This window comes from Colobus angolensis, unplaced genomic scaffold (genome assembly GCF_000951035.1).
Source record: "Colobus angolensis palliatus isolate OR3802 unplaced genomic scaffold, Cang.pa_1.0 Scaffold49, whole genome shotgun sequence".
In the NCBI taxonomy this organism is placed as follows: Eukaryota; Metazoa; Chordata; class Mammalia; order Primates; family Cercopithecidae; genus Colobus; species Colobus angolensis.
In genome coordinates, this window is record NW_012118376.1 from 2,598,835 (window position 1) to 2,611,367 (window position 12,533).

Here is a 12,533-nt window from a genome sequence, read left to right on the forward strand (position 1 = left end):
CAACTTCCCTGACCCAACAGGGGCCTGCACCACCCCCTGTCCCCCAGTATACACATTTAGTGCCCAGCTGAGGTGGGGGTGGGGGGCTGGCACCATCACCACTCAGGTGGCACCACTGCCACTTAGCAGGGGCCACTGCTATCATCTGTTCCTTTCTCTCACATTCCAATTTCCTGCCAGTATCTCCTACCTGTGGAATTTAAGAGGAAATCATCTGGCAAAGTAATCTGGAAGATGCAGCTTGCAGACTTCTAGCCTCATATAATACAAAGGAGAAAATGGGAAAGCAAAAATGGAGCTACAAACTAAGAGACAAAAAACCAACACCACTACTGTGCTACACATGTCAAGTTACAATGTCAAATTGTAACTGCTTGACTTAGAACCTTGATGTAAATTTCACTTTCTTCTTCCCTGTTTCCATCATGGTAGCTACTTGTGTGGTCATTATGCACTTAAGATGTGGGTAGTCCCTACTGAGATGCAGTGTAATCGTAAAATACATTCCAGACTTTAAGAACTTAGCTCCGAAAAAAAGAAAGAATGTAAACTATCTCATTAACAAATTTTATATTGAGTACATGTCAAAATAATATTTTTAATATATTGGTTAAATGAACACATATTAAAATTAATGTACCTGCTTATTTTGATGTTTAAAAATGTGATTCGTAAAATAGTTTAAAATTATATGAGCAGGTTACATCTGGGTCACATTTTATTTCTATTGGGTAATGCTGCTTTAGAGCTTCAACCCAAAGCAAGCCTTATCTGGTAGTCTCTGAACCATAACACCCAGGGGCATTCTCAGCCATCAACTACACCAGACTTTAGAGTCTTTCTTAATCAGTTCTCTTGGATCCTATTTGTGTCTGGCAGCTTTGAGCTCCAGGCTTAGAAAGCCTGATCTTAATTCTATCTCTGGCCCCTGTCTGTGGCCGTACAATTGTCTGCTCCTTGGCTTTTCCTTAGAGTCTTCAGCTGATTACCCCTCAGGCTCACAGTTCTTCATGCTCTCCCAGTAGGAGTGTCTTACCTGGAAGAACCCAATTCCCAACCTCTAACTCATGCCAGCCAGCCGGCACTCAGTCAATACACTGCCTTCCCACAGAAGACCACAATATAGGGCACAAACAATGGAAGCTCCTCAAAGGTGGAACTATGTCGTCATATTCTGTTTTTTGAGATGCAGTCTCATTCTGTCACCCAGGCTGGAGTGCAGTGGTGCAATCTCTACTCACTGCAACCTCTGCCTGCCGGGTTCAAGCAATCCTCCTGCCTCTGCCTCCTGAGTAGCTGGGATTACAGGTGCAAGCCACCATGCCCAGCTAATTTTTGTATTTTAGGAGAGATGTGGTTCATCATGTTGGTCAGGCTGGTCTCTAACTCCTGACCTCGTGATCCACCCACCTCAGCCTCCCAGAGTGCTGGGATTACAGGCATGAGCCACCACACCCGGCCATCATATTCATTTTTAATCACTCCAAACCTAGAGTAGTGCCTTAGTATAAGGCAGAAAACACACACACACACACACGTACTTGAGAACCTAGCGGGTTTACAGGGACTGTACCTCTGTCATAGTTGTACCAATCCTTTTAGAGATGCATTATCCCTACCGAGCAAGGAGAAACCATGCAGCTTCACCAAAGTCACAAAGTTTGTACAGGGCAGAGGTGGAACTCAAGCCGGAGTCAGTGAGTAACTTTCCTTCACACCAGGTTACCCTTTTGTAGCCACAAACATTATAGTAAAGGAGCTGCAAGGGGGCCTTGTGAAATGCCTCCTTTCAAAAGCTCCATGATGTCTGGGGCCTTGGTATGACTGGAGAGGGCTAGGTGGACACCAGGATGTGCCTCCACCCCCAGGGTGGTCAGTGGAGTCCTCATCTACAAACAATGAGTTTTGAATAAGGACACACTCAACTTAGCTGAAACGGTTTCTTCAAGAAAATTGCCTCACCAGCTTGAATAAGTTCCCTTCAGTCCAAACTGGGCAGTCTGAGCACAAATAGGTTTAATAACTGCAATGCATCAACATCCAATACACAGAAACCCATAACGATTCATAATGATACTAAGCAAATTAACAGGCAAAGAACTCCTGTCGCCTTAGGAGAATGCTAGGGAATCAACTCTTGAAACAAGTTTCTTGAGGCATTCCAATGAATACATGAAGACAAAATGATAGCATATCACCATTTTACAATCCCTAATGACTAATAGATATAAGCAATGATCATTAATGAGAGTTAGCATCACAGAAAAGAGACAACCTCCCCCCTACAAAACTTAGTATAATCCAATCAAACCTCTAAATCAAACTGCAGTTTCTAGCAAACACAGACGGCAGGGAAATATGTTAGATGCATCACAGGAATGCATTAAGTAAACTTTAGATTGGGGGAAGATCTACAGGACAAACAACCCAGGTTCCTCAACAAACAAATTGCAAATATATAGAAAAGAGAGATGGGAAGGGGAAGCTACAGACTAAAAGAGACTTAAGAGGCAGAGCAACCAACTGCAATGAGTGGAGTTACTGTTTGGATACCAACAAACAGTACAAGAATAAAAAGTAAGACAATTAGAAAAGTGTGATTGATATTAAGTTGTCATATTTTTGGTGTATAATGGTTTTATGATTTATTTTTAAAAACAGTTACAGTTAAAAGATACCAACTGAGCTATCTGTACATGAAACAGAAAATAAGTGCCACAAAGAAGCTAGACACACCCCTTTTTACCTGCAGATAAAATAGGACAGTGAAAACAGGACGGTTGAGCAGATGTAGCTCTGAGTCTCCAGCTGTGTGATCTTGGTCAAGCCACTTGAGCCGCCTGTGCCTCCGCTTCCTCCCTAGCAATGTGAGGTTAATAATACCACCTGATCCCCTCAGCTCCCCAGCACACCATGGATCACTAAAGATAACTACTCCCTAAAGGAACTTCACAAATTCTCCCTCATCTGCTTCATCAGCCTCTAACTAAACCCACTTCTCCCAAAGGACACCCATACAAAAGAAATGGGAGTTCTAATTCAATTTTATGTTTCTTTCATAGCAATATTGTTTCAACAGTGTAAATATATTCCAGCTACATAATGGACTAAAACTTTTTTGTGCTAACCTAGAAACCTAAATGCCACATATAACATTGTTTCTACATGAAAGTCTTTCCCCAGTAACAAGTAGGTGCCTTACAAACTAATGTTTGTCATATAGTCTGCATATAAAAGTGAACACTGCCTTTCACGTTCATCCGAAGCACTTCCTGGTTGTGTTTTAGGATTCAAAGTTCTCACCTTTGATACAATAAGAGATTCCAATCTTTTGCCCCACCTCCTTGTCTGTTCTTGAAAATCTCAACTAAGTCTGCAAAACTCCCCTCTACCACTGCCCTTAGGGAGATCAGGCTAAGTGGATCACACTCCCCTGCCCTCACCTGTTCCTCCCAAGGGATGAAGGCTCCACAGTCAGTCAGCCAGTGCCAGGGCTTGACAGTCCTAATGGACCAGATCACTGCAGAGAACAGCCTGGGTGTCAGACAGCTCACCCTGGGCTCCACATGTGACTGAGAAGAAGGGCAGGGCAGCAACCACAAGGACAGGAGGACCTGCAAGAGTCTACTAGGTGAGGAGGGGTCCTGAAACTGGCTTTACAGACCCAGCATTATAGATGTGGGAGGGGGAAAGCAGGAAGTCTCCTGCAAACCGACCCGCCTAGGTATTCTGTCCCAGGAACATTTCCCAGAGCAGGTGTGTGTGCGCGTGCGTGCATGTGTGCGTCTGAGGCTGCACATGACAGATGGATCTGGGATGAAAGGTGGTATCCACCCAATGCCTGCACAGCCACAGACTACGCTGATTCTTGCTCCCTTCAGTCTTTATTTGGCCATGCTTCTTTTGAGTATCACACCCTCGATTGTGGGGGAAAGAGACTTCTAGTTCCAACTAAGGCTCAGCTCCAAACACTGTTGGTGGCTTTTGGTTCCTCGCAGAGACCCCATTTCTCAGCCAAAACTGTCGATCAGTTTTTTAAGCTGAAAATGGGTATGTCCCACAAGGTCCCAGGACCACTAGTGGCTGAAGTGTGGATTGGTGGGTCATCACTGACCTTCATAAATGTATCTGTCTCTCCATTTGGTCACTGCTCTCATTTGAAGCTCCCTCAGCAGGAACCCTGGAGTGGACAAAAGCTCTGGCTATCCTGAACCCTTATCATCACCTTCCAGTTCCGGAGCTTTAATGTTATTTGTGGTTCTGATGTCAGAATGGCACCTTTTTCTTCATATGGTACCCTGGGTGACAGATTGCTTTAAAATCTCTCATGCATTTTCCTATAAAAATTTCCAAAATTCAGGGTCTTGTCTCAGTTTTATGACTCACACAGGCAACTGAGTCCCTGGAGTTAATCATTACATCTTCCTATTTGAGAGAAAACAGGTTTTAGATGTACAGGGTATCATTTTCCCAACAATATACCGTGTCTGACAGCACCCAAAACGCAGCAATACAAAAACCGACTGAGCTCATGCAAAATGCTTCAAAGAGCAATTAGAGACTGGGGCTTCAGGCTACAAGTTTATACCAAAGAATTCCACAGGGAACCAACCACCTCAGGATAACACCAAGGCCTTGACCTTTAAATTCTGCTGAGTGCAGGCTCAACAGTCATGGAACCCAAACCCCACCTTGGGCCTTGGACTGGCAAGTTTCTACTATGTCATCACCTCTGGAAATCCAACTGAAGCAGACAAAACCCATGTCTGTGGCAGCAGTTTCCAAGGCTTTGGGATAACACATCTCTCTATAAATTCAGTTAGTCATCTATCGGCCAAATCAATGTACTTGAAAGTGTGGGATACATTTTCCATAAAAAACAATTATATGTTTTAAAAATACCTAAATCTAAATAACTGAAATCTCATTTTAATTACCCAAAGAGTAATAATAGCAACCATAGGAGCAGCTACTATTTGTACAGCACTTACGAAGTGTCAGGTACTGTGTTCAGTGAAAATAATGACAACATGTTGTGTCAGAGCTTCTCACATTTTGTGTGCATTTTTACATTTTTCTCCAACTTCAAAACACTCTAGTTCAAGTTAATAGAAGGGGTGACAGTGGATACGTAAAAGGAAAAATCTCACTCATGAGGCTCCCTGCTCCCCTTCCTTCTGCCTGTTTATTATCCTTCTGCTCTAAATAACTGCAGTTCCAGGACCAGCCACACTTGGGGCTTCAGGCTGTGTGGCCACAGACCTGAGTGTGCAACACACTTAAGGGATGGTCTCATGGGGTGAGAGACCATTCGGACCCTCCTGCCTTCAAACTTCAGTCCTCGCCTTGGGAAATTTATCCCACCTCTTGCAGCCCCATTTTCCTCTTTTCTAAAGTGAAAATAATAAAGTGTAGCTCATAGCAGATCAGGTGAAATCATGCAGATTTGGTGAAACAATGTATATAAAGTGCTCAGCAAATAGCAAGAACTTAAATAACAACTAATATTATTATAGCTATCCTGTTCACCTTATTGCAAAGTATACAAACCATGCATGAAAACTTAAATTGCCTTGGAAACAAGAGGCAACCATGAAATATTCTTATTTTCATTGATGGATTATCCAAAAGCAAAATAGTTCCTTGATTTTTATTACAGCAATCACAAGCTTCTTAAAGCAAATTTTCAGCAGAGTAGGATAATTCTACTTCAGGAACTCCTTTTCTGTGCATTCTCCCTAAGGAGGTAGAAAGGAGGGGATGAAAGAAACCAATGGTAAAGAGTAAAGCAGAAAAATCCTAAATAAAAGCTGGCTATTATCTGCTGATGGGAGAAAAAAATAGACTGGGGAAGGAGTCATGAACAACTAATTCTAAACTAATATATACTACAACTTGTTGAGAAGCAGTGTTTTGGGCCAGGCATGGTGGCTCACGCCTGTAATCCTAGCACTTTGGGGGGCCAAGGCAGGTGGATAGTTTGAGCTCAGGAGTTTGAGACCAGCCTGGGTAACATGGAGAGACACCGTCTCTACAGAAAATACCAAAAAAGTAGCCAAGGGTGGTGGCACCACTTGTAGTCCCAGCTACTCGGGAGGCTGAGGCGGGATGATAGCTCGAGCCTGGGAGGCGGAGGTTGCAGTGAGCTGAGATCACACCATTGCACTCCAACCTGGTGACACAGTGAGACCTTGTCTCAAAAAAAAAAAAAAAAAGTGTTTTTTACTAAAACATAACTACCAAGAATTCCACTGTAGGGTAAAGGTAACACCTATCTTTAAAAATAAATTCCTGGACACATTTTAATATTTTTAAATATGTTCTAAATGTAAACATTCTTTATTGAAAATATAACCTTAGAAGCACATAGCAAAATTCATTTTTTTTTAACTTTTTGAGCCTGTGGAGAGAGGGTTATAGAAAGCGGGAAAGTAAAAACTGAGAAAAAAAATGGAATAAACTGATAAGGCTGGGTCCTGAGTCTCTTATGAGGCTCAGGTCTTTTCCCCCATTCCACCCTTGGGCTTTGAGTTCAGGATAGGGAGAAAGACAGCAGGCAGGGGACAGAGGAAGTGATAAAACACATGTATCAGCAGTCACGGGACAGAATGAACTGAAGAGAAGGAAATGTTTACAGCAATAACTTCGAGGTCTCCAACCAAGATAATTGGACATATTTTAATATCATTAGTCATCAAACAGGAACTATAAACAGTGAATTAAGTGGCCATTTTAAAATGCCATTATTTTAGACAACCATCAAACTGTCCATCACAATTTGAGTTTATCTATACTGAGGTAGCTCCAGTGACACTGAACATCTCTTACTGCCTGTTACAAAGAGCCTTTGGGATATGCTCAGGATATTTTTCATTTGCCCCTCCAGACCCACTCTCCACCCTGCTCAGTACCCTGGAAAACTCCAATCAACAGATTCCCTTTCCCTCTGGTTTCCATATGTGGAAACCAGTAGGAGCTTGATGAAAGGGAGGACAATGTCATAAAGGGATTTACTGCTTTGGCTCCCTCCCTGCCCACTCCTCCTGAAGACTACAGCTTCTGAGGGTTTCTCTGACCTACAGGTTTGGTTTCTCAGCTTCCCATAACCACCCTGATATGGTTTGGCTGTGTCCCTACCCAAATCTCACCTTGAACTGTAGTTTCCATAATTCCCATGTGTTGTGGGAGAGACCCAGTGGAAGGTAATGGAATCATGGGGTTGTTTTCCCCTTACTGTTCTCATGATAGTGAATAAGTCTCACAAGGTCTGATGGTTTTATAAGGGGAACCTCTTTTGCTTGGTTCTCATTCTCTCTTGTCTGCCATCATGTAAGACATGCCTTTTGCCTTCGGCCATGATTGTGAGGCTTCCCCAGCCACGTGGAAACGTGAGTCCATTAAATCTCTTTTTCTTTATAAATTACCCAGTCTCTGGTATGTCTTTATCAGCAGCGTGAAAACAAACTAATACACACTCTCTCCCCTTGATTCTTCTGGGGTAGTAACAGCTCCCTCTTTTTCCAGCCTAGGGTGCTTTAGCTTCATTTGTTGTCTTTCCTTCATTCAGCCAAAAAATTTGCAGTAGTCCCTTCATTTGATTATTCTGAGTTAACCCTTTTGGATGTGCAGTCTGTTTCCTGCCCAGACTCTGTCTGATCAGGGTGCAAGGAAGGATTGCTTGGTTGGTCCTGTGTCATTTGGTGCTGGGGTCACAAAGTTACCTACAGCCCTCTGACTGGTCACCACAGCCTCCTGAATAGAACAGAAAGTAAGAAGTTTCTATTCTGCCATCAGAAGTCTCAACCTGGTTCAAAAGCTGTCACCTTTGCTGAACCACTAATTTCTAGATTTCCCTTGCCCACCTGGACCCAGCGTTTCCACCTGCTCCCTGCCCCCCTCCAACTTTGCTGGTTGTCCAAACTCTGGACTCTTGTCTTCCCACCTGGTTCCACAGGGCTCACTCCCTTCTTCCTATTTTGATTACTGGTCTTAACTCATGACCAGTCTAGTGCCACACAATCTGCCCTGCCCTCACCAGCATGTCCTGTCCTGCTGGTGCCCAGGCCATACCTGGTGGTCACCAAAACAGGATTTCAGTAGAAACTGTATCATCTCTGAACAGCTGGCAGCTTATACTATGTTACATCCTGGCTTGAGGACTTACTTTCCTTTAAAAGGAAAAATTACCTGATAGTCCTTAAAAATTCATGGAACTACTGAAGAAAGTCATGAAAATAAGGAAAATGTGCTCATTCATTCTAATTAATGTGTTGGGAAAAGGAGGGACTAAACTGTAATCATATATACAATGGCAGAAGGCAAACTTGGATCTTATGAAATCAGCTTGCAGGACTCACTTGAGCTTACTAAACTTTATATTCCATTTTAAAATGAAAAATGATGGTGAAAGGCATAGCAGGAATTCCAAGAGCTGAGAAGAGAATATGTGCCTGTATCATGTAACATCCAGTCTTGCTTTAGGCTTCTCTTGTGGTGGCAAAGCAAGACATTACGACCTGTACAAACCCAAAAGGATCCTGGGGAAAACTTACCTCAAGAAACCAGAGTTGGCCACAGGATCCAGCACTCTCGTCACTTACAGACTTTTTAGCAAATCTCGGAGGCTCAGAGTTTGACTTCTTGTACAGGGATAGCAGGTTTCCCATAGAGAAGTGAACTAAGATGAAAGCAGTGCTATGACTAGTACCCCAGATAAAGACAGTGTGGTACTATGCACTCTGCTAGAGGTGGCCCCACCTCATTCACCTGGCCAACTGACAAATAATTTAATTCACTAAAAAGCAGTGGTTCTCAAAGTGTGGTCACCAGATCAGTAACACTAGCATCTTCTGGAAGCCTGCTAGAAATTCAAATTCTCAGACCCCACCCAAGACCTACTAAATCAGAATCTCTGAGAGTGGAGTACAGCAATCTATATTTTAACAAGCTCTCTAGGCGATTCTGGCATACACTAAAGTTGACTCCAAAACACCTATTTAGAAAACAAAAATGACTTTTCTCCAATATAGCTCTACTCCTCCCCCAAATAAAATCGTATTATTATTTACCATAAGGTCAGTGGAATATCTATTTATTTTCCTTTTACATATAGTCAACTCAGGATTATTCTCACAAATTCTGGAACGCTATGGAACAGAAAACATAGAAGTCACTAATAACTGGTTTAGGCACACCATTTCACAGGAGATTTATCCTCCTGATTAGGCTTTGCTTACCAAATTTCATGGATATTTCCTGAATCGCTAGCACCTACAACACAGTCTGGCCACAAATACTGAATGAACAAATGGGCACATTCTGTATGAATGGAGGGAAAGCGGGGAGCTGGTGATGCTGCCATCTGGAAACTAACAACGTCCTGTGTCTGATCCACAAAAGAGTTAACCTACACCGAGGTCACAGCAAGTTGACAGTATTGTCAGTAAAGATTCCTTTCTACAACTGGTTGTCTAGTCCCAGATGCTCCCAAGTAGGAACAGCTGGTATGAGAAAACTTGTAAGAATCTCTAGTCCTTCCCAGAGAGAGGTTCAACCATCTCCTCTGAGGATTTCTGAACAAGAATTACAAAACTGGCACAATATCAAGAGTGAGCATCCTGCAGGATTCTCCTGTTGGAGTACTATTTTTGAAAAGGCAAGCAAAAAGGAAAGAAATTGCTAGGAAGTTGCATTTTTACAGCAATTGGGAGACAAATCTAACTTCCTACCAGAAATGGAAACCCACGTGATATCATTGTACTGCATATGAATTATTAATGCTTATAATCCTTTTTTTTTGCAAATTAGGTATTCAGGAAGGTTCCTGTTGACATCATGTTTGACATCATAATGCCTCATCATTCTAAAAGCTTAATGAGATGAATTATTGCTAGAAAAGAGAGAGAGACCAAGCACACATTTTTGCACTCTGGGGAATACCAGAGGCCAAGCAGATAATGAGGATACACTTCATAATTGATGTAAAGTGGTGGGAGGAGGGGGTGGAAACTATTACAACTTTCCACCATTGTAAACAGGACCAAATGGTAAAGATTTTACTTTTTCCACCTGTGTGCTTTGGAAAGGAGTGGGGCACCACCACGTGCCTAGCAACTATCTCAAACTCTTAAGGCAAAAAAAGATGCTTAGTCTACGAAAAATGAAAGCAAAGTTTTTATAAAATTATCTCAGCAACAAAAAGGCACAGAACATGTGAACTTTAAGACTGAGAAAAGACAATATGATGCCGAGTCACAGGCCTAAAAGGATACTATTAAATATATTACGGCAGTTCTGCAATAATAATTCTGTAAGATTTGCATAAATAACTCTAGTCTCAAATTTCACTTCAAAGATATACTTTCTGAGATCCACACAATGCAAAGCAGTGTTAAGTCACTGAACCAGCGGTTTCATTTCCAACACTCCCAGTAATAGGTTAGAGTGAATTAAGCTCTTATTTGGGAATCTTGTTGATAAAGCAAAATGAGTTCAATTCTAACCCAAGTCAAGGCTTTTAACACTTAAGCCAAGTAGCAATGAGATTTACACAAGTTTATACAAGCTACTAATAATTGGGACTCATTGTCCCTTCAATTTTTACTTCATTTGGTCTCTAAGCAGCCTCTTGAGGGAAGTATTAAAAACGTACAGAATGGGTTCATTCAGTATTCTTTCTTCTACTGCACAAACATGGAGTAGCTAGAGTTGCCAAGCACTAAACTGAGATTCTTGATATTCTGGAAAACAAAAATTCACAATTTCTCTGGAGCAACCAAAAAAAGCATCACAAAGTTCATGAGCTGTCACCACTTTGAACTACTGCTTCAGGTCTTCAATCATCAGGCAATAGGATGGTCTTTACTGATAACAGCTCAACTTAATATTTTCACCAAATTTAACATTTTCATCCCTGAAAATTGCTTCTAAAGCTAACTTTGTGTGAACAGGGAGGGGGAGAGAGAGAGAGCCTGACAAAAGCAAAGTATAGCTTTCAGCACATGCCTCTGTAACAAATGGACAACTGGTAGGTTTGTACTGTCATGAATCCTAGATTCTAGTCTTCAGATATGCTATGCTAAGATCACACTGTTAACATTCAATAGTTAGGAGAGAAAGCTTATTTCTGGCACATAGTAGGTGCTCAATAAATGGTGTTTTTATTATAATGGTGATTATGATTACTGCCAGAGAAACAATGCAACCACAAGCAAACATCAGTTAAGCTTCATGTTAAACAATCAGATGCTGTTTAAAAAAAAAAAAAAATTGGTTCATTAAAAAACTTCTGGACTTCCAGATTGAAGCCAAAATATGTTATCCTTTTCCTCACTGCTCCACTGTAGGCCGACTTTACCCAATGAAGACCAAGTTTTTAACTACTAAAAATACAAATGTGTCTTTGACAAAAATCCATGGAATGGTTCTTGGTAACCTATTGACCAGGTAAAGGCTGTGATTCTATCTGACATTAGGAGTCATAGAGATGTGTATTTCTTCTCTCTGTACAATGGGATATGCCATTGTCATCTTGTTTGCTGTAAGGAAAAAAGACCCAGTGCCCAGATTTACACAATGCAAAGCCTCTTACATTTAATAGTACTTTGAGAACATACAGGAGGACACTATTTAAATAATTATTTTTCTTGTCATTAAGAAATAAATATTTAGCGACTGCTTTAACCATCTAAACAATTTTTTCCACTTTCTCAAAATCCCACTCTCTGGAAAGATCATATGTATGTGCAGAATCATCCTCAGACAGCTGTACTGCACTGGAAACCACTGACACTCCGAACTCATGGCCCGATTCTCTCAATTCTGTCTAGGATGCAGCCAACCCAGAGAAACGCTACAGTGACAAACAACAGGTTCCACTCTGCTCCGTTCCCACATCTCTTCTCAAAATACGAACACTTATTCATTCAGAAATCCCTACTCCCGGTCCCTGTGCTGAGACTCCAGCCTGGCTGGTAATCCTAGGTAAAAATCGGAATATGGGGCACTATCTATCCTGGTGCTGCAACTGCACCAGTCACCTACAAGGCATGCAAATCCAGCTCAGTGCTCAGATTTCATTCAATAGGACTGGCCACCGAATGCTCTCAATGGTCCCCACCCCTCTTCCTGCATAAACCAAGCCACGGCCTTCCTGCCCTCAAGGAGGAACAGACCAGCCCACCTGCTTCCCTCTGCGCTCCCTTCCCCGCCCGGTCCCCCAGGACCAGCTAAGGACGCTCCCAGGACCCCTCCAGGGGCCTTTTTCTGTCCACATTTCCTGGGCTCCCATCATCTCCTCAGATGAAAAGTAAACTCCTCCTTAGTGACAACCTCTCCAAACCAACCGCCTCACGGTCACCCAACTCCGCCGGAGCCCCCAGCCCGTGCAAGCCCCGCCGACGGGGCGGGCGGCCCCCACACTGTGTGCCAGCGCGGGGCATTTACCTTCACGCTGGTGTAACTGGTCTGAGTCTCGGCCTCGGCGCTGCTGCAGCAGTGGCGCCTCCTGCCCCTGCTGGTGGTCGCGGCGGGGG

At 42.6% G+C, this 12,533-nt stretch overlaps 1 protein-coding gene across 1 annotated transcript in view; it reads right to left on the reverse strand.

Annotated features, from left to right (window-relative positions):
- The window catches only part of PDE8B (phosphodiesterase 8B), a 223,740-nt gene extending 211,213 nt beyond the window's left edge, over positions 1-12,527 (reverse strand). The window contains exon 1 of the mRNA XM_011959219.1: positions 12,445-12,527. The gene's annotated coding sequence lies outside the window, so the exon portion shown is untranslated. The remainder of the gene's footprint in view (positions 1-12,444) is intronic.
- Between the last annotated feature and the right edge of the window lie 6 nt (positions 12,528-12,533).